This window comes from Eriocheir sinensis, chromosome 16 (genome assembly GCF_024679095.1).
Source record: "Eriocheir sinensis breed Jianghai 21 chromosome 16, ASM2467909v1, whole genome shotgun sequence".
Taxonomy (NCBI): domain Eukaryota; kingdom Metazoa; phylum Arthropoda; class Malacostraca; order Decapoda; family Varunidae; genus Eriocheir; species Eriocheir sinensis.
In genome coordinates this window covers 14,275,004-14,299,513 of record NC_066524.1, presented here as the reverse complement: position 1 = coordinate 14,299,513, position 24,510 = coordinate 14,275,004, and positions in this window count along the sequence as shown.

The following is a 24,510-nucleotide window of genomic DNA, read 5'->3' as shown; positions in this document are numbered from 1 at the left end:
GAATAACAAATAGGAGAATACAAAAAAAGAAAAAGAAAAAAACAGAGGTAGAAAAAAAAGAAAAAGTAGGAAGAATTAAAAGAAGAAAAACGAAATAGAAAAGAAGAAAACGATGAAGAAGAAAAGAAGGCAAAAAAATCAAGAGGAAAACCAGACACAAACTGAACTCTTTTACTTTAGAGGCGGAAAAGGAGAACCAGAAGAAGAGGAGGAGGAGGAGGAGGAGGAGGAGGAGGAGGAGGAGGACAAATTACAGCAATCATAAAACAAATTGTCCCTCTGAGCAGGTATTTCATCTCCTTATTTTCCTCCGTTCATTATTTAGAGAGAGAGAGAGAGAGAGAGAGAGAGAGAGAGAGAGAGAGAGAGAGAGAGAGAGAGAGAGAGAGAGAGGAAAATGAGGAAGGCCTGGGAGGGAGAATGGTAGCGATGTGTTAGTGTGTGTGTGTGTGTGTGTGTGTGTGTGTGTGTGTGTGTGTGTGTGTGTTTGTGAGTGGTTGTGATAGAATAGGGAAACAGACCTAAGAGAGAGAGAGAGAGAGAGAGAGAGAGAGAGAGAGAGAGAGAGAGAGAGAGAGAGAGAGAGAGAGAGAGGATGAATATTGCGGAGAGAGTGTGGGAGAGAAGATTGGGTGTGTGATGGAGGAGGAGGAGACACTAGCTGATGGAGGAGGAGGAGGAGGAGGAGGAGGAGGAGGAGGAGGAGGACACAAGCTGATGGAAGGAGGGAGTGATGGTGACTCGTGTGGTGAAGATGATGGATGGTGACGGAGGAGGAGGAGGAGGAGGAAGAGGAGGAAGAGGAGGAGGAGGAGGAAGAAGAGCCGAAGACCAAGTAGACTAAGGATACATTTAAGAGAAAAGAAGAAAGGTAAAAAAAATATAGGAAAAAAACTAATAATGAAGGGAAGGAAGTGGTAGATGAAAACGAGGAAAAGGAAAGGAGGAGGAAAAGAAGATGAAAGGAGGAGGAGGAGGAAAAGGAAAACTATAACACTTAGAGAAGAAAAGAAGGAGGAGGAATAAAATAGGAAGGAACAAGATGGAAGTGGAAGAGAAGATGGAAGAAAAGGAAAAGAAGGAAGAAGAGAAAGATAACAGGAAGCGAGGAGATTAAGAGAAAGAAGGAAGGAAGGGAGGAAGGAAGGAAGGAAGGAAGGAAGGAAGGAAAGAAAGAAAGAAGGAAGGAAATAAGGAAGGGAGGAAAAGGAGGAAGGAAAAGAGGAAGAAGAGATTGAGAGATAGAGAGGAAATATCATATACCTCCTCATCTCCTCCTCCTCCTCCTCCTCCTCCTCCTCCTCCTCCTCCCTTCCTCTCTCAAGCTTACATTGACAAGAATTCAATCAAAAGGAAGAACAAATAGGATTTTAACCCCCCCTTTAACCCCCCTCTCCCCCCCCTCCCCCCTCTCCCTCTTTATCCTCCTCCTCCCCCTTTTTCTCCCTATTTCATCTTCCTTTACGCTCTCTCCCTCATTCTTTCCCCCTCTTCTTCTCTCCCTCCCTCTCTCTCTCTCCTCCCCATTCCCTCCCTTTCTCTCTCCCTCCTTCTTCATCTTCGCTCTTTCTCTCCCTCTTTCCCCTTTCCTTCCTCCCTTTATCATCCCTTCTCTTCCTCCTTTCTCCTACTCTTTATCCTCATTTCCTTCTCTTCCTCCTTTACTTCCTCCCTCATCTTTCTCTTCTTCTTCCTCCATTCCTTTTGTCACCTTCCCTCCCTCCTTCTTACCTTCCCTTTACTCTCTCTCCTTTATTCTCCTTTTCTCTCTCCCTCTCCATCCTTCTCTCCCCTTCATCCTCCCTCCTTCCCCCTCTCTCCCTCTTCATCCTCCTCCTCTTCTTCCTCTTCCTCTCCCTCCCTCCCTCTTTTCGCTCCGTTGAAGGCAATAGAATGCTAAGCTTCACAAGGATAAGGACACAATAGGGGATTAACACCCTTTTGATCCTTTAGTATAAGGGTCAAAGTAGTATACCCCGCCCCCATTCCTCCCCCTTCCCCCCCTTCCCCCCCTTCCCTCTCCTCCTCCCCCCTGTGTTAAACCCCTTATTTCATCTTTAATTCCGGCCCCTTTTCACTCTCTCTCTCTCTCTCTCTCTCTCTATTTCGGTTCCGCTGATGAGAAATTGATTTTATTGTTCGTGTTTTTTTCTTTCTTTTTTGCGCTTTTTTTCTTAAGTGATCGTTCAAATGCTTCTTCTTACCCTCGACGAAACATTAAGGGAAAGAAAACGAATAATAAGTGAAATATAATGAAAGGAAGAAAGAAATGAAGAAGGGAATGAAGGGGAAGAGAAGACGGAGGAAGAGAAAAGAAGGAGAAAGAAGATAAGAAAAGAGGAAATTAACAGAGAGAAATCGAATAATGAGCGAAATAAAAGGAATGGAACGGTTCTGATTGATGTAGATATGTAGTAGATACTTTTTTTTTGTCTTGTTTTCATATTGTCTTTTTCCTGTTTTCTTTTATTTGTTTTGTTAGTTTGCTCAGTGGAGGCTATTTTGAGATTCCTATATAATTAAAAAAAAAAGAGAAAAAGGAGAATTTCAGGACAGTACTTTTTAATAATTTTCTTCATTTTTTGTCTTTTTCCTGTTTTCTTGTATTTATTTTGCTGGTTTGGTAAGTGGAAGCTTTTTTTAAGATTCCTATAAAATTCTAAAAAGGGGTATTTCAAGACAATACTTCTTCATAATTTTGTCTTCATTCTTTGTCTAATTTTCCTGTTTTCTTCTATTTATTTTGTCGGTTTGGTAAGTGGAGGTTCTTTTGAAAATTCTAATAAATTCTAAAAAGGGAATTTCAAGGTACTACTTCTTCATAATTTTGTCCTCATTCTTTGTCTATTTTTCCTGTTTTCTTGCATTTATTTTGTCGGTTTGGTAAGTGGAGGTTCTTTTGAAAATCCTAAAAAATTCTAAAAAGGGAAATTTGAAGACAGCACTTCTTCATAGTTTTGTCTTCATTCTTTGTCTATTTTTCCTGTTTTCTTGTATTTATTTTGTCGGTTTGGTAAGTGGAGGTTCTTTTGAAAATTCCAATAAATAAAAAAAAAATGGACTCTCGAGATGGGAGTCAAAAGTTTCAAGTCCACTGTTTTTCCTCTTCTTTTATTTTCCGCCTCGTGATATTTAGTTGAATTTTTTTTTTAATTCCATGAAAGTACAAGAATAAAGTTGATTAAAAAAGATGCAGGTCACATTTATAATATTTTCCCCTTTTTCCTCATTCTACTGTTTTTTCCTTCTAAATTCTATAAAATATTAACAAAAAAAACATATATTAAAAAAATTCTTCATGTCTTTATCCTTTTTTTTTTCTTTTCTTGTGTTTTGATTGTTTACTTTTGTTCGCTAAATAGAAGGAAGTTTTTTTTTTAAATTCTATATAAGCACCAACAAAAAATATACTTAAAATGCGTCTTTTGATTTTCTTTCCATTTTCCTGCATTATGTTTGTTTATTTTTTGTTTTGTTTTGTTTATTTTTGTTTATGTTTATGTTTGTGTTTTGTTTATTTTTGTTTATGATTCTGTTGATGTTGATGTTGATGTTTATTTTTGTTTATATTTTGCTTATTTTTGCTTATTTATTTTATTTATTTTTAACTTTTTTTTTGTTTATTTATTTATTTTTTGTTTATTTTTCTTCATTTTCTTTCCCTTTTCCTGCAATATGTTTCTTTTTTTTGTGCGTTAAGTGTAAGTTTTTTCCTAAGTTTAAAAAAAAATGTCGTCAAAAATAATTCCATAAAATCTTGAAACAAAAAAACGAATTAAAAAAAGCTGCGCGCCATAAATTGTCTCGTAATGATGTCCGTCGCTGCGCCAATATTTACTTTGGGGACTAATTTGTTGATATTTTTATCGCGGCGCGGCAGAGAGAGAGAGAGAGAGAGAGAGAGAGAGAGAGAGAGAGAAACAATGAGATACAAACCGGCAAACAGACAGACAGACAGACAGACAGACAAACAGAGAGAAAGAGAGACAGACAGACAGACAGACAAACAGACACCGACAGACAAACACACAAACAGACAGACAGACAGACAGCCAAATGGACAGACACAAACAGACAAACAGACAGACAGACACAGACAGACAAACAGACAGACAGACAGACACAGACAGGCAGACATAAACAACAAGGACAGAAGAAAGAAGACAAAGACAGATAAATAGACAGAGAATAACAGACAGGTGGAAAGAAAGACACAGACACAGACAGAGACAAACAGACAGAAAGACAGACTGGAAAAAAATAGATAAAGAGAAAAATAGGAGTAAAATGTATAGAGATAAGGAGAAATATATATCATTCTCTCTCTCTCTGTCTCTCTCTCTCTCTCTCATATAATGGCGTTACAGGGGGGGGGGGGTAAAGGCTACTCTCTCTCTCCTCTCCTACTTTATTGCCTCTCCTTACCTTCTCTTTCTTTATCACAAATTATGTTTTATTATGTTCTACTTCTCTCCCTCCCCCTCTTTTGGTGTCTCATTCTCCCTCTTTCTTCTTTTCTTCTCTCTTCTCTCTTCTTCCTTCTTTCTTTCCTCTTTTTTTTTGTCTCTTATCTCCTATGCTGGTGTCTCTTTTTCCTCTTTCTTCTTTTTTTTATCTCCTCTCTCTTCTCTTTTCTCTCTCTCCTCTTCTTTGTTTCCTCTCTGCCTCTTTCTTTACCTTCTCTTCTTTTCTTTTCTCTTCTATCTCTTCTTTCCTTACTCTTTATTCTCTTTTCTTTGCCTCTTTCTTCACCTTCCCTTCCCTTCAAGTCTCTTTTCTAGTTTTTTCTTCTCTTTTCTTCTTTTAATTTCTTTTTCTTATTCTTTTTATTCTTTAAGTATTTTAATGGACGGTTAAATTTGCTTTTCTTTATCTTGTTTTATATGTAAGAAAGTAATGTTGGAGAGAGAGAGAGAGAGAGAGAGAGAGAGAGAGAGAGAGAGACTTTTTAGGAAAACTGATATCAGATTGGAAGAATAATATAACACAGGAGGAAAGGATAAATAAGTAAGCCTCCTCCTCCTCCTCCTCCTCCTCCTCCTCCTCCTCCTCCTCTGCTCGACTTACAATCAACACTTGGCCAGAAAAATACACCATCTAAGTAAATATTAACACTGTAGCGAAGAAGGGAAGAAAGGAAGGAGAGAAGAAAAAAGAAAAATGGGAAGAGGGAAAGAAAAGAAATAAGGAAGGGAAGAAAGGAAGGAGGGAAGAAAGAAGGAAAATGGGAAGAGAGAAAGAAAGGAAAGTGAAGGATAGGAAGGAAGGGGAGAAGAAAGAAGGAAAATGGGAAGAGGGAAAGAAAAGAAATAAGGAAGGGAAGAAAGGAAGGAGGGAAGAAAGAAGGAAAATGGGGAGAGAGAAAGAAAAGAAAGAAGGAAGGATAGGAAGGAAGTAAAGATAGGAAGGAAGGACGTAATAAAGGAAAAAAAGGAATGAAGTACTGGTAGAAGGAAAACACGGGAAAGAATGAAGGAAAGTTAGCGGGAAAAAAAGAAAATAAGTAAACATAAAAGGAAGCAAGGAAAAAAAAAAATCAAGGAGAGAATAAAGAAAAAAAAACGAAGGAAGAAAAAACGGGAGAAAAAAATAAGAAATGTTTATGATTGTTTTTATTTTTAGAGGAAGAGGATAAAATATAACGAAGGAAGAAATAGGTGAAGGAAATAAGGAAGGAAGGAAGAACAGATGAAAGAAGGAAGAGAGAATGTTAAGTTTGGAGGAAGTATTAGAGAAAGAAAATAAATTACCTACATGTTTTCTCCTCCTCCTCCTCCTCTTCTTCTTCTTCCTCTTCTTCCCTCTTTCCCCTTACCTCCACCTTCTCTCTCTCTTCTTTCTTCATACATTCCTCCACCTTCTTTCCTTCCCTCTCCTTCCTGTCATCATCTGCCTATTCATCTGGTTTCTTCTTCATCTTCGAGTGTGTGTGTGTGTGTGTGTGTGTGTGTGTGTGTGTGTGTGTGTGTGTGTGTGTGTGTGTACGTGCCCACATTTCCCACCTGAGTAATTACCGTCGTCTGTCAGTAATTAATGGGAGTCTTCACCTTAATTAATCTTGAAGGTAATGAACGGCCCCCCTTGCAGACACCTCTTCTTCTTCTTCTTCTTCTTCTTCCTCTTCTTCTTGTTTTTGGTCTTGTTGTTTTTGTTCTTGGTCTTGTTTTTTTTCTTTTTGTTGTTGTTGTTGTTGTTGTTGTTGTTGTTGTTGTTGTTGTTGTTGTTGTTGTTGTTGTTGTTGTTGTTCTTCTTCTTCTTCTTCTTCTTCTTCTTCTTCTTCTTCCTTTACTTTTTCTCTGTTTCCGTCTTCTATTCATCTCCATTTTGTTTATTTTTCTTATCTTCCTAATTGCTTCTTCTCCTCCTCTCCTTCCTCCTCCTCCTCCTCCTCCTCCTCTTCCTCCGCCTCCTTCACCTTTTTCCTTCTCCTATTTCTTCTACTTTTTCTTCTTCTTCTTCTTTTGGTTTTATATTGCATTTCTTATTTTTTCCATCTCCTTTATGCTCCTTCTCTACCGGACTCTCCCTCCTCCTCCTCCTCCTCCTCCTCCTCTTCATATTGTTAATCCTTCTTCCTTATCTGGTGCCTCCACGCTTTATTTATTGTTCTAATTATTTTCCTTCTTCATTTTATCATTTTCCTTTTCGTACGCTTCCCATCCTTCATTTTTTTTTCCTTATTATTATTTTCCCTTGTCTCTGTTTCCCTCTTTATATTGTTTTGTTTACTTCTCCCATAAGTTTTCTGTTTCCCTTAAGATTCCGTTTTCTTTTAGCGAGAGAAAACGGGAAGAACAAAGAGAGAGAATGGGAAGGTGTTTGGGTTTATTAATTTTCCTTCCTTTCTTTCTTCCTTACTTCTACTCTTTCCTCCTTCTATTCTTTCCTCTTCCTATTCTTTCCTCCTCCTGTTCTTTCCTCCTCCTATTCTTTTCTCTTCCTCCTCTTTCTCCTCTTTCTTTTCTTCGTCGATCTCTTTTTCGCCTTCGACCTCTTCCTCTTCTTTTTTGTCTTGGTCCTCCTATTCTTCCTCCTCCTTACAATCCTCCTCCTCCCCCTCTTCTTCTTCTTCTTCTTCTTCTTCTTCTTCTTCTTCTTCTTCTTCTTCTTCTTCTTCTTTCTCCTCCTCCTTCTCTTCCTACTCCTCTATCTAATCCTCCTCCTCCTCCTCCTCCTCCTTCTTTTGTTATCCGTAGAAGTATTATTTTTCTGATAATTAATGGAGGTCAGATCCCATTCAATTTTGTTTTTTTTCCTTCTCATAACCATTATTCACCCTCTTTGTTCCCTGCCGTCACCATCTTCACCATCACCGAGTCTTCCTGTCATCACTATCATCATCATCATCATCATCACTATCATTATCATTTTACTGACAACCATTATTTTTTTTTCTCAGTCATTATTTTTTTTTCAACCGTCCTTCAGCTTTTATCATCATCATTATCATCATCATCATCATTTCTTGTTATTTATTCATATTCATCGTCTTACTTTCACTATCTTTATCATTATTCTCATTATATTATTCTCATTATTGTTTATATTTTCTATACATGATACATACACAGAGATAGGTAGATTGGTAGACAGATAGATAGATAGATAAATAGACAGATAGATAGTTTATTGACCACAGCACACACACACACACACACACACACACACACACACACACACACACACACACACACACACACCTTGTTAAGTCATTACGCCTCGCCTACCTGATTACCCTCAAGCGAATTACCCCTCAGCTTAGAACGTACTGATGGCGCTGACTTATTGCGAGTATTAGGGTGCTTTTTATTGCTTTTGTTTTGTTGTTGTTTTGCCCTTGGTTGTGTTTAATGGTGATGTGCCTTTGTTTGTTTGTGTCTTTTGTTTGTTTGTTTGTTTGTTTACTGTTCCTTGAGGTAGTTATTGATTTCCTTTTTTTTGTTTTTTTGTGTGTGTTTTGTTTTGTTTTATTTTCACCCTTATTTTTTTTCTTTTTTTATTTATTTTCTTCTTTGTTCCTTTGTTTGTTTGTTCCTCTTGGTTGTTTTTCGTTTCCATTTACTGTTCTTTTTCTTCTTTTATTATTTCTGCCTCTATCTTTTTTTTCCATTTTCTATTTTTTTCTTCGTTTTTGTCGTTCTCTTGCTATTTGTTCCGTTATATAGTTTGTAGCTTTTATAGTTTGTAGTAGTAGTAGTAGTAGTAGTAGTAGTAGTAGTAGTAGTAGTAGTAGTAGCAGTAGTAGTAGTAGTAGTAGTAATTGCAATTGTAATTTTTTGTAGCAGAATGAGAAGGAGGAGGAATAAGGAGAGGAAAAGAGAAAAGAGATATATGGATAAATCTAAAATAATTATCCGACATCATTTAATATTTTCCCCCTCATCTTTTTTTCCCTTTCTTTCCCTTCATTTTCCTTCATCAAATCGGTCTTCATGTTCTATTGTTGTTGTTTTCTTTGACTTTCTATCAACACCTCGTTACCCATATTTTTTTTTTACCTGACCTTGAAGTTGTTATCGAAGGGAGGATGAAGGCGGGGGGGGGCAGGGTAAGGAAGGGAAGGAAGGGAGATGGGGTGCACGGGGGTGGAGGGGGTGGAGGGGGGCAGTGGGGGGCGGGGGGGCTAAGGAACACCTGTGGGAAAACTTTTGAAGGTGTTGTGTCGTGGTGAAGAAAAAAAAGAAAAAAGTTTGGCCAAGGTTCATTTACGGTACGGCAAATCCGATTCTCTCTCTCTCTCTCTCTCTCTCTCTCTCTCTCTCTCAATTTCTCCTTCCCTTCCTCTCCTCATCCCTCTTTTCCTCCCTCTCATTCACCCTTTCTCCTCCTTGCTCCATTCCTTTTCCTCTTCTCTCCTCCATTTCTCCCTCCCTCTGTCTCTTACTCTTCACTCCCTTATCTCCTCTATTTTCCTCCCTTCTCCATCATACCCTCCCTTCCTCCCTCATTCCATCTGTGTGGTTACTATTTCTGGACCCAATGTGTATGACTTTGCATTTGTCAACATTAAAGGACATTTGCCATTTTTCCGAGCATTCAGAAAGACCTCCATCACATTATCGAATGGTCGGAAAAATGGGAAATGTCCTTTAATGTTGACAAATGCAAAGTCATACACATTGGGTCCCGAAATAGTAACCACACATATATCATGAAAGGGAGACCTCTGCAGGCGATGCAAGAGGAAAAAGATCTTGGGGTCACTATCAGCAGTGACCTGAAACACGCGAATCACTGTAAAAAAGCATATAACAAAGCCAACACTATGCTCGGGTTCATAGCGAGGAACTTCGAGTGTAAAACGCCAGACGTGATGCTATCCTTGTATAATTCCATGGTAAGACCGCACCTCGAGTATGCAGTACAGTTCTGGTCTCCTAATTACAGAAAGGACATTGCTCTACTGGAAAGGATTCAACGACACGCCACAAAGATGATTCCAACCTTCAGGGCTCAACCGTGCGAGGAACGACTCAAGCGACTCAATCTCTTTACACCGGAGAAAAGACGCCTACGAGGGGATATGATTCAAGTCCTCAAGTACCTAAAAAAAGTTAAAAAAACGTCGATTACTTCAAATTCTTTGAACTGCAAACCAACTCAAGAACTAGAAATAACGGTTTACCCATTCAGTCAATTCGATGTAACACAGACATTGGAAGGAGTTTCTTTTCAAACCGAGTCATCCACCACTGGAACAATCTTCCCTCAGAAGTAGTAAATGCGAATACCATCAACTCCTTCAAATATCGAATCGACCGTCATTTCGCTGCGTCGGGAGTGAACTGAATTCCGGGGTGCTTCCATCTGCTCCCCAGGCCCCAAGTGACTGTCGAGCAGATTAATTCACCAAAGCGGGCAACCTCGTAATGAGCCAATAGGCTGTCTGTTGCCTGCATTTCCATGTTTCCATGTTTCCATGTTTCTCTCTTTCTGTGTTTCTTTACTGCCACTTTTCCCTACTTTCCATTACCTTTTCCTCCCTCCTTCCTTCCCTCCCTCCCTCCATTCCTCCCTTTCTCTTCCATCATTCCCTTTCTCTCATTCCTTCTTTCTCTGCTTCTGTCACTTTTCCTTTCCTTCCTTTCCATCATCATCTCCCTCTCTTCACCCTCCCTTCCCCTTCCCCATCCTCTTTCTATCTCCCCTCCCATCTCCACTCCCCCTTCCCCCCTACCCCCTTCCCCCTCCCCCAATGATGGATGGTCGCCCTCCGCCTTTTAATCTCCCTCATCACTCTTGTAGGCGCCGCTGTAGGGAAGGTAAATCCAGGTTAATGAATAGACTGCGCGCACCTGAAGGATTACACACCTGGAGAGGGATTACACCTGAGCGGAGAAGCGGGAGGTTGTTGTTTATTTCGTTTATTTCTGTATTCGTTTATTTTTTGTTTTGTTTTTCATTTTTCGAGTTTGTTGATTTTTCGACTATTTGTATTTTTTTCGATTTTTTTCGATTATATGTATTTTTTCGATTTTTTTTCAATTATTTGTATTTTTTTCGATGTTTTTTTTATTTTCTTCGATTTTTTTTCTTATTTTTGATTATTTTTCTTTCGTATATTTTTATTTTCGTTTTTTTTAAATATTTTTTTCGATTATTTTTATTTTTTAGATTTCCATTTTTTTCGAGTTTTTAGTTTTTCGAGTTTTTCATCTTTTTTCTGTTTTTCCCCGATTTCATTTTTTCGAGTTTATTTATTTGATTTTTTTCGATTTCAATATTTCGAGTTTTTTCTCTAATTTCGATCTTTATTTTTCTTCCAGTTTACTTTTCGTTTCTTTTATTTTCCCGACTGTAATTTTCGAGTTTTTCATTTTCTCGATTATTCTAAGTTTCATATTTTTTTTCAGTTTGATTTTCGTTCTTTTATATAATTTTTTTTCGATTACTTTATTTTCGATTTCGTGATATCTATTCTTTTTTTTGTGTGTGTGTTTGATGATAGTGATGGTTTTGGGACAGGACCGGAAATTAGATGTAGAGGGGGAGTTTGTTTTGGAGAGAGAGAGAGAGAGAGAGAGAGAGAGAGAGAGAGAGAGAGAGAGAGAGAGAGAGAGAGAGAGAGAGAGAGAGAGAGAGAGAGAGAGATACGATGGACAATAAAAGACATACAACCAAAAATAAACAAAACTCTATAATAAAAAAAATATGAAAAATGAATCAAAGAAAAACACAATAAATAAAAATGATATGAAAAAATAGAGAAGAAAAACACTTACAATTCCCTTTCCTTCTCTTCCTCTTTTTCTCTCTTCTCCTCTTCCTCGTTTCCTGGTAATGAGAGAGAGAGAGAGAGAGAGAGAGAGAGAGAGAGAGAGAGAGAGAGAGAGAGAGAAAGCGTGAAAGGAGGGTAATCTCTCTTTATTTTTCTCATTATTCCTCGTATTTATCAAGCTCTTCATCGGGTCAACACACACACACACACACACACACACACACACACACACACACACACACACACACACACAGAGCGAGAGAGAGAGATTTACATAGATTTACATAGAAAATCAGACCACACAGACCCCATGGTCCAGACTTGGTGGTCTGTCCTTAAACCTAAGTGATTTTACATTAATCAGAAGACTCCAAAACGTTGCATTTCTACTCTAGTTGATATTAAGTTGAAGGAAGTGACGGTCGAGCTTATTTTTGAAGGAGTCAATCGTGTTACACTGGACCACTGATGGTGGAAGCTTATTCCATTCTCGCACTACAACGTTGGTGAAGAAAAATTTGGTGCAGTCTGAATTTACTTGTCTACATCTGAGTTTTACGCCATTGTTCCTCGTGCGCAAAGTGTCATCGATCATAAACAATGTTGATCTGTCTACATTCGTGAAACCATTAAGTATTTTAAAACATTCGATCAGTTTTCCTCGGAGGCGACGTTTCTCAAGAGAGAACATGTTAAGGGTAGAAAGCCTTTCTTCGTAGGATTTGTTGCGCAAGGAAGGGATCATTTTCGTTGCCCGACGCTGAACACCTTCTAATTTAGCAATATCCTTTGCATGGTGGGGAGACCAACACTGTACCGCATATTCCAAGTGGGGTCTGACTAAACTGTTGTAGAGCGGGAGTATTACATCTTTATTCTTGACTACAAACTTTCTTTTACTGAAGCCCAACATTCTGTTCGCTTTATTTGCTGCATCGATGCATTGCTGTGAGAATTTGAGGTTTGACGCGATTTTGACCCTCAAGTCTTTGACGCATTGAACGCTTTTGAGTTTAACGCCGCGCATTTCATATTCGAACTTCTTATTCCTCGTTCCAACTTGAAGGACCTGGCACTTGTCTACGTTAAAGGGCATCTCCCATCTATCCGACCAAGCTGAAATTTTGTGCAAATCCTCTTGGAGACTTTGCCTGTCTTCGTCAGTGACAACCGAGTTACCAATCTTTGTGTCGTCTGCAAATTTACTAATGCGGTTATTGAGTCCAACATCCACGTCGTTGATGTAAATAATGAAGAGCACTGGGCCAAGGACCGAGCCCTGAGGGACGCCACTAGTGACAGGCGCCCACTCTGAGTTAAATCCGTCAATCACTACTCTTTGTTGTCTGTTGCTCAACCAATTCGCGATCCATTGGTTTACTTGACCGTCAATACCTATTTGCTTTAATTTGTAAAGTAATTTATGATGCGGGACTTTATCAAACGCTTTCTGGAAATCAAGATAGACTACGTCCAGTGATTTGGTTACGTCATAAGCAGTGAAGAGGTCGTTATAAAAGGTTAATAGGTTTGATAGGCAGGATCTTTTGTTTCGGAAGCCATGTTGTGAGTCCCCAATCAATGAGTGGCTTTCAAGGTAACTCACAATTTTGTCTCTAATTATGCCCTCAAGTAGCTTACCTACAACCGAAGTTAGACTAATGGGCCTGTAATTACCTGGTACTTTTTTGTCTCCTTTCTTGAAAATCGGTGTCACGTTAGCCTTTTTCCAATCTGAAGGGACGATGCCTTGGCGCAAGGATATATTGAATACGGTTGTGAGGGAGGAGAGTATTTCGCTCTTTGTTTCTTTCAGCAGAGTTGGATATACTTTGTCAGGTCCAGGACTTTTATTTGTTTTAAGTGAATGGAGAGCTTTAAGGACTTCATCGGTTGTTATTTCAAAATTAGGCAATGCATGCTCGAGATTTACAATAGTACTGGTGTTGGTGGTAGCGAGAGGAAGACTGTTAGTATTAAACACCGAGGAAAAGTAATTGTTTAAGAGGTTTGCAATGTGTTGGCTGTCAGTCACTAGTGCACCGTCGCTGTTTGTTAAAGGTCCAATACCACTTTTGATCGCCTTTCTGTTGTTTATGTAACTGAAGAAAGATTTCGGATTATTTTTACAGTTGGCTGCAATATTTTCTTCGTATCTACGCTTAGCCTGACCTACTAGTCTTTTTACTCGTCGCCTGGCATCATTATAAAGTCTTATGTTTTCGGGCGTGCTTTGTTCTTTCTTTAACCTGTAAATCAATTTTCTCTCATTGACTGATTGTTTAATTTCGCTATTAAACCACGGTGGGCTTTTATTAGTGTTAATTCGCTTCTCGCACAAGGGGACGAATGTGTTCTGCTGAGTGAGTAAGTGATTTTTAAGGCTTAGCCAGGCTTCCTCTACGTTGCCGTCATCTGATAGTTGTATTTCTGATAGTTTTTGTCGGATTTCTACGAAGTTAGCTCTTTTGAAATTGGGCACCTTTACTTTATTTTCAGTCACTGATGATTGAGCTTTAATGTCGACGCGCACTAATTTATGGTCGCAAGAACCGAGGTGTTCTCCTACCGTGACACTACTGACTAGGTTATCTTGGGTCGTTATAACAAGGTCAAGTATATTATTTTGTCGAGTTGGCTCAGAAACCATTTGGCTTAGATAATTTTCTTCTAGAAATTCGATCATTCTATGTGACTCGCCTTCTGTACCTGACAGTGTCGCCCAGTCGATATGGGGGAGGTTAAAGTCTCCTAATATCAGTGAGTCGCTGTTATTAAGTGACTGCCTTAAGACGCTGTACATTTCAAGGTCGTCATCGAGTGATTGCCCGGGAGGTCTGTAGGTGACAGATATATTTAAATTGACTTTTGCAATGTTTACTCGCACGCACAAATGTTCAACGTTACTGTTTCCCGGTGTTTTGTCAGTGGGTCGCAAATAGCTTTTGACATAAAGGGTGACGCCACCGCCTCTACGGTTTACACGATCTTTGTTGAAGAGTCTGTAGCCATCTATGTTGTATTCGGAACTTAAAGAGAGAGAGAGAGAGAGAGAGAGAGAGAGAGAGAGAGAGAGAGAGAGAGAGAGAGAGAGAGAGAGAGAGAGAGAGAGAGAGAGAGAGAGAGAGAGAGGATCGGTTTCGTTTTCTCTACGTCTTTTTTTTTCCTCTCCACATGAAAGGCAACGCAAATATTGAGCTAAAAGTGGACTGGAGTTTTTTTTTTATTGTTTCTCTTACTCTTCTCTTTCATTCTCTTCTTTTTTATTTCCTTTTTTTTCTATTCCTTCTTTCCTTCTGATTTTTTTCCTTTTCCTTCTCTGATTTTTTTCTTTCTTATTTTATTTTCTCTTTTTCTTCTTTTCTTTCTATCTTCCTTTATTTTTATTGTTTCTCCTACTCTTTCATTTTTCCCTTTCTCTTCCTTTTTTCTTTCATTCATCCTCTTTTCTTTTTTCTTCGTTCCATTGGTTTTTCTGTTTTTCTGCTCTGTTTATTTTTCCCTTTCTTATTTTCCTCCTTTTTCTCTCTTTTCTTCCTTTACTTTTCCTCATTCTATTTTTTATTATGTGTTTTTGTCTCCTTCATAGATTTCACTTTCTTTTTCTTTTTCTCTCTTCTCTTTTCTCTTTATTTGTCTCTTTCTTGTTTTCCTTCTTTCTCTTTCCTCTTTTTCTTTCTTTGTTTTTCTCTTCATTCTCTTCCTGTTTGTTTGTTTCTTTTTTCCTACCTTCTTTTTCCTCTTTTTCTCTTTCTTTATTTGCCTCTTTTTTTCCTTTTTTCTCTTCCTTTTCTTTCTTTGTTTTTCTCTTCATTCTCTTCCTGTTTGTTTCTTTTCTATCCATTCTTTGTCTTTCCTCTTATTTTCTTTGTTTTCATTTTCTTTCTTTTCTCTATCATCTCTGTTTCTACATGTCTGTCTGTATACCTGTCCCTCCCTCCCTTCCTCCCTTCATTCCTCCCTCCTTTCCTCCCTTCATTCCTCCCTCCCTCCCTCCCTCCCTCCTCCTCTCAACCCTTTCTAAACATAATATATTTTCCGTTTTGTTCCCTTTTATTTATTTTCTTTCCTTATTTTTCAACGCGGCTCACAATGTCTCCCTTTTAGCATACATCAAGGGAGGAAGGACAGATATACCTCCATGCTCTCCCTTTTTCTCTCCATCTCTCTCCCTCTCTCCCTCTCTTTCTCTCCACGCCGCCAGTACAGCATCCATATAGCTACTCCTGTTTATGATTCTCTCTCTCTCTCTCTCTCTCTCTCTTTTTCACTCTCCTCCCTCCTCTCCTTCTCTCTCTCTCTCCCTCCCTCCCTCCCTCCTCCCTCCCGTCATCTTTCCTTTCCCTCCATTTGTCACCCTCATTTCTACCTCCTCCTCCTCCGCCTCCTCCTCCTACTCCTCCTCCTCCTCCTTCTCCCTCATTCCTTCTTCCTCCTGTTTTCTCTCCTCTGATTTTCCCTTCCTCCTCCTCCTCTTCCTCCTCCTCCTCCTCCTCCTTCTCATCATCATCATCACTTCCTTCTTCCTCTTCTCCCAAGGGAATCAGGATATACCCAAACTCTCTCTCTCTCTTGCCACAAACAGCAAAGTAGAGAGAGAGAGAGAGAGAGAGAGAGAGAGAGAGAGAGAGAGAGAGAGAGAGAGAGAGAGAGAGAGAGAGAGAGAGTGATGGCGGTCAGGGAGGGACAGGCTGGTTTACGAGAGAGAGAGAGAGAGAGAGAGAGAGAGAGAGAGAGAGAGAGAGAGAGTCCCAATGTTTGTGGAAAAAAGGAAGGGGACAGATTCGTGGTGAGATTGAGCGGTGAGAGAGAGAGAGAGAGAGAGAGAGAGAGAGAGAGAGAGAGAGAGAGAGAGAGAGAGAGAGAGAGAGAGAGAGAGAGAGAACACGACGACCATTAAAATCCACACAAAAAAAGAGAAAATACCAATTGAGAAAGGTGTGAGGCGAGGTGACACAATTATATCCAAAATTATTCACGGCTTGCTAAAAAAAAAAGTAGATTAAGATAACATTTGAATTAAGATAAACGGTCCACACTTTTACAACCTTAGATTCTTTAATTCCATCGTCTTAACTTTGTGATTCTGAGGACAACTGATTGAGAAACTGTGCAAAAATAGATTAGATAAATTCATGAATAGGATAGGTTAGGCGAGGATAGGTTATACTGGATAGGTTAGGATGGATAGGTTAGGTGGGGTTAGGTTCACAGGAGTTGCCTTGCATAAACCTATCGGCCTCTTACAGACTCCTTGCGTTCTTATGCTCTAAAGAAATGATGTTTGAAGATGTATATGACGAAAACGAAGGTGAAAATGTATATGAAGAGAAACAAAGGCAAGGTTTAATTGAGTTTGCAGGATAATAAAGAATGATTAGAAACAAAACAGAGAGAGAGAGAGAGAGAGAGAGAGAGAGAGAGAGAGAGAGAGAGAGAGAGAGAGAGAGAGAGAGAGAGAGAGAGAGAGAGAGAGAGAGAGAGATAAAGAGAAAGAGAGAGAAAGAGAAAGAGAAAGAGAAGATGAAAAAAAGGTGGAATAGAGGAGGAAGTGGAGAAGGAAGAAAATGATAAAAAAGAATAAGAAGAATATGAAGGGAAAAATGGAAAAGAAGAAGAGGAGAAGAAGGAAAGGAATGAAGAACAAGAAGAAGAAGGAGAACAAGAAAAGGAAAAGAAGGAAAAATTTGACCTCTCTCTCGGCCACTCATCTGTACTCTCCTCTACAAGGGCAATAATTAGTGGGCTTTTTCTACATTTACCTTTGCCTTTGAGCTTCTTCCTTTGCTGTAAGATAAATTAGAACAAACAATTACAGAGACCCAGACCACAAAAAAATAGGTCAGAAGGAGAATTGGTGTGAGATGGAGCGCTTTTGGTAAACATCCTAATATAATAGTGATAATAATAGCAGGATGGCGTCATTATAAAAAAACTTCCCTGCCCCATAACAGACTGGGACCAACCATCAGACCCCACCAAGAAAACCTACCGGCGCAATAGGCAGAGACGTAAAAAAAAAAAAAAAAAAAAAAAAATAATAATAATAATAATAATAATAATAATAATAATAATAATAAATAAATAAATACATAAATAACAGCATGCCACTCTCCCAGAAAACAAAGGTGTGCAATCAATGTCCTAATACTCAAGCCAGATCGATGCAGGTAAGGTCGCCAGGTGTAGAGTGATTACCTGGCCGCCGTGGTAACAGGTGGAAGCAATCACGGTGTTATCACAGGTGTGGTACGCGTTATCTTATCTTAGGGGTGAGTGGGGAGGGAAGGGGGAGAGAGGGAGGGAGGGAGGGAGGGAAAGGAATGGGTTGAGGTGCAGTTGTAGGTAAGAAGGGTAGGGAAAGGGGGATGGGAAGGGGATGGAAAGAGGAGGTGGGAGAATAAGGAAGGGAAAGTAAGGGTAAGGAGGAAAAGGGAAAGAAGGGGAAGTGGAAAGGGGAAGGAAAATGGGAAGAAGGTGGGATGGGGGTGGGTAAGGGAAAGAGAAGGAAGGCGCAAGAGAAAGGGGAGGTAAAGGTGGGAAGGAAAGAGAAACGTAAAGGGGAAAAAGGGAGATTGACATGGAATAAAGAGTGTAAGGAAGAAAAGGGAGAGGAAAGAAAGGTAAGGATTCTCTCTCTCTCTCTCTCTCTCTCTCTCTCTCTGTCATGTTTTGGTTCAAGTTTTCTCGTGGGAAGTTTTGCAGAGAGAGAGAGAGAGAGAGAGAGAGAGAGAGAGAGAGAGAGAGAGAGAGAGAGAGAGAGAAATAATAACACGACACAAAACTCTCGTGTTCGAAGCCTTGGGAACGAACCGCGTGAGGCTTCAGAAGGGAAACGAAACAGATTCACTCGCTTTTTTCGGACCCGAGGCACCGGAGGAGGAGGAGGAGGAGGAGGAGGAGGAGGAGTGGGAAAGAGAGAAGAGGGGAAGGAATATGAATAACTGAAACAAAGGAAGAACAATAAATGGAGAAAGAGAAAGAGAAAGAGAGGGTGGAAGGAAAGGTGGAATTGAGGAGGAAGTGGAGAAGGAAGGAATGAAAAAGAAGAAGAAGAAGAAGAAGAAAATGAAAGGAAAAGATGGAAAAAAAGAAGAGGAGAAAAGGAAGGGAAAGAAGAAGAACAAGAAGAACAAGGCGAACAAGAAAAGGAAAAGAAGGAAGAATAAGAAAAAGGAAAAAAAAGGAATAACAACAACAACAATAAAAACAACAAAGTGATAATAAAACAAAAAAACAAAAACGAAATAGCAAAAAAAGACAAGAAAAAAAGAAAAAAAACATTGAGAGGAAGAAGAAAAAAACGAACGAAAGAAAAAAAACTGAAACAAAAGGACGAAGAAAATAAAGAAGAGAAAGAGGAGGAAGAGGAGGAGGAGGAGGGGGAGGAGGGGGAAGAGGGGGGGAGGGGAGAGGTCATATACTAAGGCAAAAGTCAACATTTATGGAGACGTCAAGTTAGTTTGGTCAACATCTTCAATCTTCGGGAGGAGGAGGAGGAGGAGGAGGAGGAGGAGGAGGAGGAGGAGGAGGAGGAGGGAAAAGAATGGAAGGAGGTCTGGGGATAAGAATGAGGTCAGGAGAGAGGGAGAGAATAGAAGGAAAAGAAAGGGAGAGAGAGGAAAGGGAGATAAAAGTTGGGCATAGGAGTAATGAAAAGAAGGGAGGAGGAGGAGGAGGAGGAGGAGGAGGAAGGTGTTGAAGGAAGAGAAAAAAAGGGCAGTAGAGGAAATTCCGGTTATTTTTTATCCTTTTCTCTATCTCCCTTTTTCTCTATTATCTTCCCTTCTTCTTCCTCCCTCCTTTCATTATCACTCTTTGTCTCTCTATCTATTCTTAACTGTTTCCTTCCTTCGTCTTTCCCTTTTATTTCTCTTTCATCTTCCTTTATCCTTCCAATCTTCCCTTTATTATTTTTTTCTCTTATTTTTTTCTACCTTCCTTTATCCGTTGATTCATATTCCTCCCTATTTATTTTTATCTCTCCCTATCTCCCTTCCTCTTTTCATTTCCTATATCTATTTTCCTTCCCCTTTTTCGTTTTTTCCTCATCTTTTTCTCCCTTTCTTTCTCCCTGTTTCTCCCTATTTTCATTCCCTGTTCTCATTCCCTATCTCTATTCTCCCTTTCTATATCTTTCTCTTTCCCACTATTGGTCTCCCTCCCTTTCTCCCTATTCAGCTTCACTCCCTTCCTCTTCCCCTCCTACTCCCCCCTCTTCTCCCCTCTATCCCTTCCTATCTCTCGTTCCCCTTCTCTATCTCTTACTCCCTACCAATGCAGCTCCACCCTCCTCTCCCTTTATCCCTCCCTATCCCTCTCTCCCCTCTTCCTGCCTCCTCCCCTCTCCCTCTCCCCCTTCTCCCCCCCTCGTTAATCAAATCACCCACAACTGACAGCGCTAAACGAAAAAAAAAGAAAAAACATGAATATTCAAACAGAAAACGACACACTCAAAAAAGGGAGAAAAAAATAACTCGAGTGTGTGTGTGTGTGTGTGTGTGTGTGTGTGTGTGTGTGTGTGTGTGTGTGTGTGTGTGTGTAAAAGGGGAGCAGGAAACACACACACACACACACACACACACACACATGTACACACACAGACGGAAGTGAAAATGGGGATGAAAGAGAGAGAGAGAGAGAGAGAGAGAGAGAGAGAGAGAGAGAGAGAGAGAGAGAGAGAGAGAGAGAGAGAGAGAGAGAGAGAGAGAGAGAGAGACGGGGGGGGGGGGATCAGAGGCTTAGTGGAGGAAAAATAAAAGGAGAGAAAAACAATGATGGTGGAGTCAGGAATTGTCTTCAAAAGAGAAAGAGGAAAAAAAAAGATAAAGAGGAGGAGAGGATGAAATAATTGAAGGAAGAAGAAAGAAAAAAAATGAAGTGAAAACATAAAGAGAGGGAAGTAATAAATGATAAAAGGAGAAAGAAGAGAAAGCGGAATGAAAGTAGGAATAGAGGAAAAGGGAAAAAGTGAGGAATGAAAGAAGGGAAGGAGACGGTAAGAAGAGGGAAATAGGGAATGATAAAATAAAGGGGAAGGAGAAATAAGGAAAGGAGGAATAAAAGTAAGAGCGGAAAGGATGAAGGAATTTAGAGGAGAAAGTAAGGAAGAAATGATGAAGAAGAATGAAAAGAAAAAAAAAGGAAAAGGAAGAATAGAAGATCAATAATAAAGGAACAAAACAATAGACGATAAAGGAGCGAAACAAAAGAGATTCAAATTGTTAACGAAGAAAAAGAAAGGAAGATATAATTGATAAAAAGAAAGGAATAAAGAAGGAAAGAAAGAAGGGTGGAAGGAAGGAAAGAAGGAAGATGGGAGAAATTGTTAACGAAGAAAAAGAAGGCAAGGTATAAATGATAAAAATAAAGGAATAAAGAAGGAAAGAAAGAAGGATGGAAGGAAGACAGGAAAAAGGGAAAAACTGATAACGAAGAAAAGAAGGGAATGAATAAAATATCTAATGGATTGCAGGAGAAGGAATAAATGATAAGAAAGGAATAAAGAAGGAACGAAAGAAAGAAGCGTAGAAGGAAGGAAGGAAGAAGGGAAAAAGACGAAGAGGAAGCAAGAGAGGAGGACTGAGAGGGGAAAAAACAGGAAGGAGAAGCAAAATATTGAGAGAAAGAGGAAGAGAGAGAGAAGGGAAGATAAATTGAGGAAGAAGGGGAAGAGAATATGGATAAACTTGGAAACAGAATAAGCGAACGAAAAAGAAAAAGGAAAAACAAAAGAAAAACAAAACAAAAGATAAAAAGACCATCCCTGGAAACAAATTAAACACACACACACACACACACAAAGAAGATTTTAACTATTTTTACATACATACAAGAGAGAGAGAGAGAGAGAGAGAGAGAGAGAGAGAGAGAGAGAGAGAGAGAGAGAGAGAGAGAGAGAGAGAGAGAGAGAGAGAGAGAGAGAGAGAGAGAGAGAGAGAGAGAGAGAGAGAGAGAGAGAGAGAGAGAGAGAGAGGTATACACGACTTGCTTGGTGACAGGAGGGAATGAAGAGGAGGAGGAGAGGAGAGAGAGAGAGAGAGAGAGAGAGAGAGAGAGAGAGAGAGAGAGAGAGAGAGAGAGAGAGAGAGAGAGAGAGAGAGAGAGAGAGAGAGAGAGAGAGAGAGAGAGAGAGAGAGAGAGAGAGAGAGAGAGAGAGAGAGAGAGAGAGAGAGAGAGAGAGAGAGAGAGAATACTTGAAGAGGCGAAGGATCAGAGAGAGAGAGAGAGAGAGAGAGAGAGAGAGAGAGAGAGAGAGAGAGAGAGAGAGAGAGAGAGAGAGAGAGAGAGAGAGAGAGAGAGAGAGAGAGAGAGAGAGAGAGAGTCACTTAGTTTTGAGGGGACGCTGTTATATATTGATTGATTACAGGATGACCGCTAATGGAGAGAAAGGCTTAGTGAGAGAGAGAGAGAGAGAGAGAGAGAGAGAGAGAGAGAGAGAGAGAGAGAGAGAGAGAGAGAGAGAGAGAGAGAGAGAGAGAGAGAGAGAGTGTTTGTTGTTGGGGCTACAGAGAATATATTGATTGTTGATTTTGTTTTTTTCCTTTTCTGTTGTTATTATTATTATTATTATTATTATTATTATTATTATTATTATTATTATTATTATTATTATTATTATTATTATTATTATTATTACTATGTCTGTGGGTAGTCTTGGGCCACTCGACGGTGACAAAAATCCCAGTTCTGGCGGCGGGCAGGACTCGAACCCGCGTCCTTCTGGTAGCTGCGCATGCTCGATAACCACTCAGCCACAGTCTCCCCAATTTGCTATTTATTTTAGTTTTTATTAATTAATTTATGTATATTTGTCTACCCATTTCTTAGTCTATTTCTTCCTCTCTTCTTCCTTTTCCATCCTCCTCCTCCTCCTCCTCCTTTCTCCCTTTTCTAAGCTCATTCTCTCTATTTTTATTATCTTTTCTTCATTGTCTTCTGTACGGATTATGTTACAAAGGTATTCTCTCTCTCTCTCTCTCTCTCGTAGATAAGTAGATATAGAGGAGCATTTTTGACCCCCCCACCACCCCTCCATCTCCACCACTAACCCTCCCCTTCTCCCTCCCCCCTTCCCCTCCCCCCACCACCCTGTAAAACACCATCTCCTTAAGTATTCATAAATGGCTCTCTTTGAAGTAGTATTGAGAGAGGGAGAGCCTGAAAGACCCTCCCTTTGACGGCCCGAGGAGGAGGAGGAGGAGGAGGGGGAGGGGGAGGGGAAGAATGTAATGATGCTTCGCTGTCTTCTGAATGGATGGAAATAAGAACTGATTGGATAGAGGTGAGGAAAGGGAGGGAAGGGAGAGAAAGAATGGATGGAGGGAGAAAGGAGAGAACATAAGAACATAAGAACGTAAGGAGTCTGCAAGAGGCCGGTAGGTTTAAACAAGGCAGCTCCTGTGAACCTAACCCCACCTAACCTCACTATCCATGAACTTATCCAACCCCTTTTTGAATATGAATGGTATTGGCACCCACAACATGACTGCCCAGCCTGTTCCACTCATCCACCACTCTATTCAACCTGTTCTCCCCTGTGTCTTTGTTGAATCTAACTTAAACCCTGTGTTACGTGTCCTACCTGGCTTTCTTACCACCTCGGACAGTCTTGAGGGTTGGTGGCGTATCCCTTTATCCCTCCCTGCACTGCGTTTCCCTACTTACTCCCCTCACCCGCCCCTCCCTCGTCACCACTGGAGGAAGGAGGGAGGAGGAGGAGGAGTTGGGATAGAGGATGAATGGATGAATGGAGAAGGAAGGAACGATGAATGGAAGATAGAGGAAAGATGAATGGAGGAGGAGGAAGAAAGGAAGAAAGGAAGGAAGGAACGAAGGAAAGAAGGAAAAGAAAGAATGATATTGATTAAGTAAAGTTCTGCTATTGGTTTTTTTTTAATGATTATTCTCCACTGCTACTACTACTACTACTACTACTACTACTACTTCTACTACTCCTACTACTCCTACTACCACTACCACTACCACTATCATCACCTTCCTTCATATTTCCAACTCATTACTACTTTCATTTTTCTCTCTTTTCTTTCAGTCTCTCGTCACCTTCATTAGCCGCCGCCGCTCACCTGAGATTCCCGCGGCCGGTGACGGGCTGGCAGGTGAGTCTTGGCATGACTTTTTAGGACGATAAGTTTGCATGAAGACTTTTTTTATTCTTTATTTTAGTTTGTGTGTGAGCTTCGTTACTGGAGCCTGCCTGGGAGGGTGGATTTTGGGTGACCTGCTTTTGGAATAGACAGATAGACAGATATATATAGACCCAGACAAACATACAGAGATATACATAGAGAGACATAGAAAAAGACAGATAAACAGAAACAGAAACAGACTGATAAATACATAAAGAAACACAGACAGACAGACAGATAGATAGATAGATAGACAAAGACACACAAACATACAGAGAGATACATAGAGAGATAGATAGAAAAAGACAGATAAACAGATACATAGACAGACAGGTAAATACATAAAGAAACACAGACAGACAGAAACATACAAAAAGACGGATAGATACTTTAAGAGATAAAAAGAAAAAGAAAAAACTATCAGATAAGAGTACATATTAAAGGGCAGACAGACATACAAAAAAGACAAACAGACTAACACAGACAGACAGACAGAATGAAAAATAGCAAGATATAGTATTTCAAAAAGACATAAAATAGGAAAAGACTGAGAGACAGAGACAGAGAGAGTTTGACAGACGGACTCACAAACACACAAAAAGACAGGCATACAGACAGATAGATAAACAGATATACAAAGACAGATAGACACAAACAGAAAAAGACAGACAGACAGAGACAGCTAGACAGTAATATAAGTTGAAGACATTATAAAAAGCGATGATTTAAGACAAAAGTTAATGAAAGAAACGAAATGAAAATAATAAACAAAAGCAGTGTAAGAGTGAAACAAAGAAAGGAACAAAAAGCTTAAAAAAAAATTAAAAGAGAAAAAAAGAAATATTAAAAAGGAAAAAAAATATGATGAACTGCAGGGAAAAAAAAATATCACAAAGAAACTCACACACAAAAAAAATGCAAGAAAAAAAAATTACCAAAGGCACCGACAACGAGGTGAGAGGAGGAAAAAAAGAGAAAGGAGGGAGAAAGGAAAAAAGGATGAAGAGGAGGAGGAGAGGAGGAGGAAGAAAAAAAGGGAGATGAAAGAGAGTCAACTTACACAAACAAGAAAGAAAATGGATGAGTGGAACAAGAATAAAAATGAGAAGAATGAGACAGGAAGAGGAGATAGGAGGAGGAGGA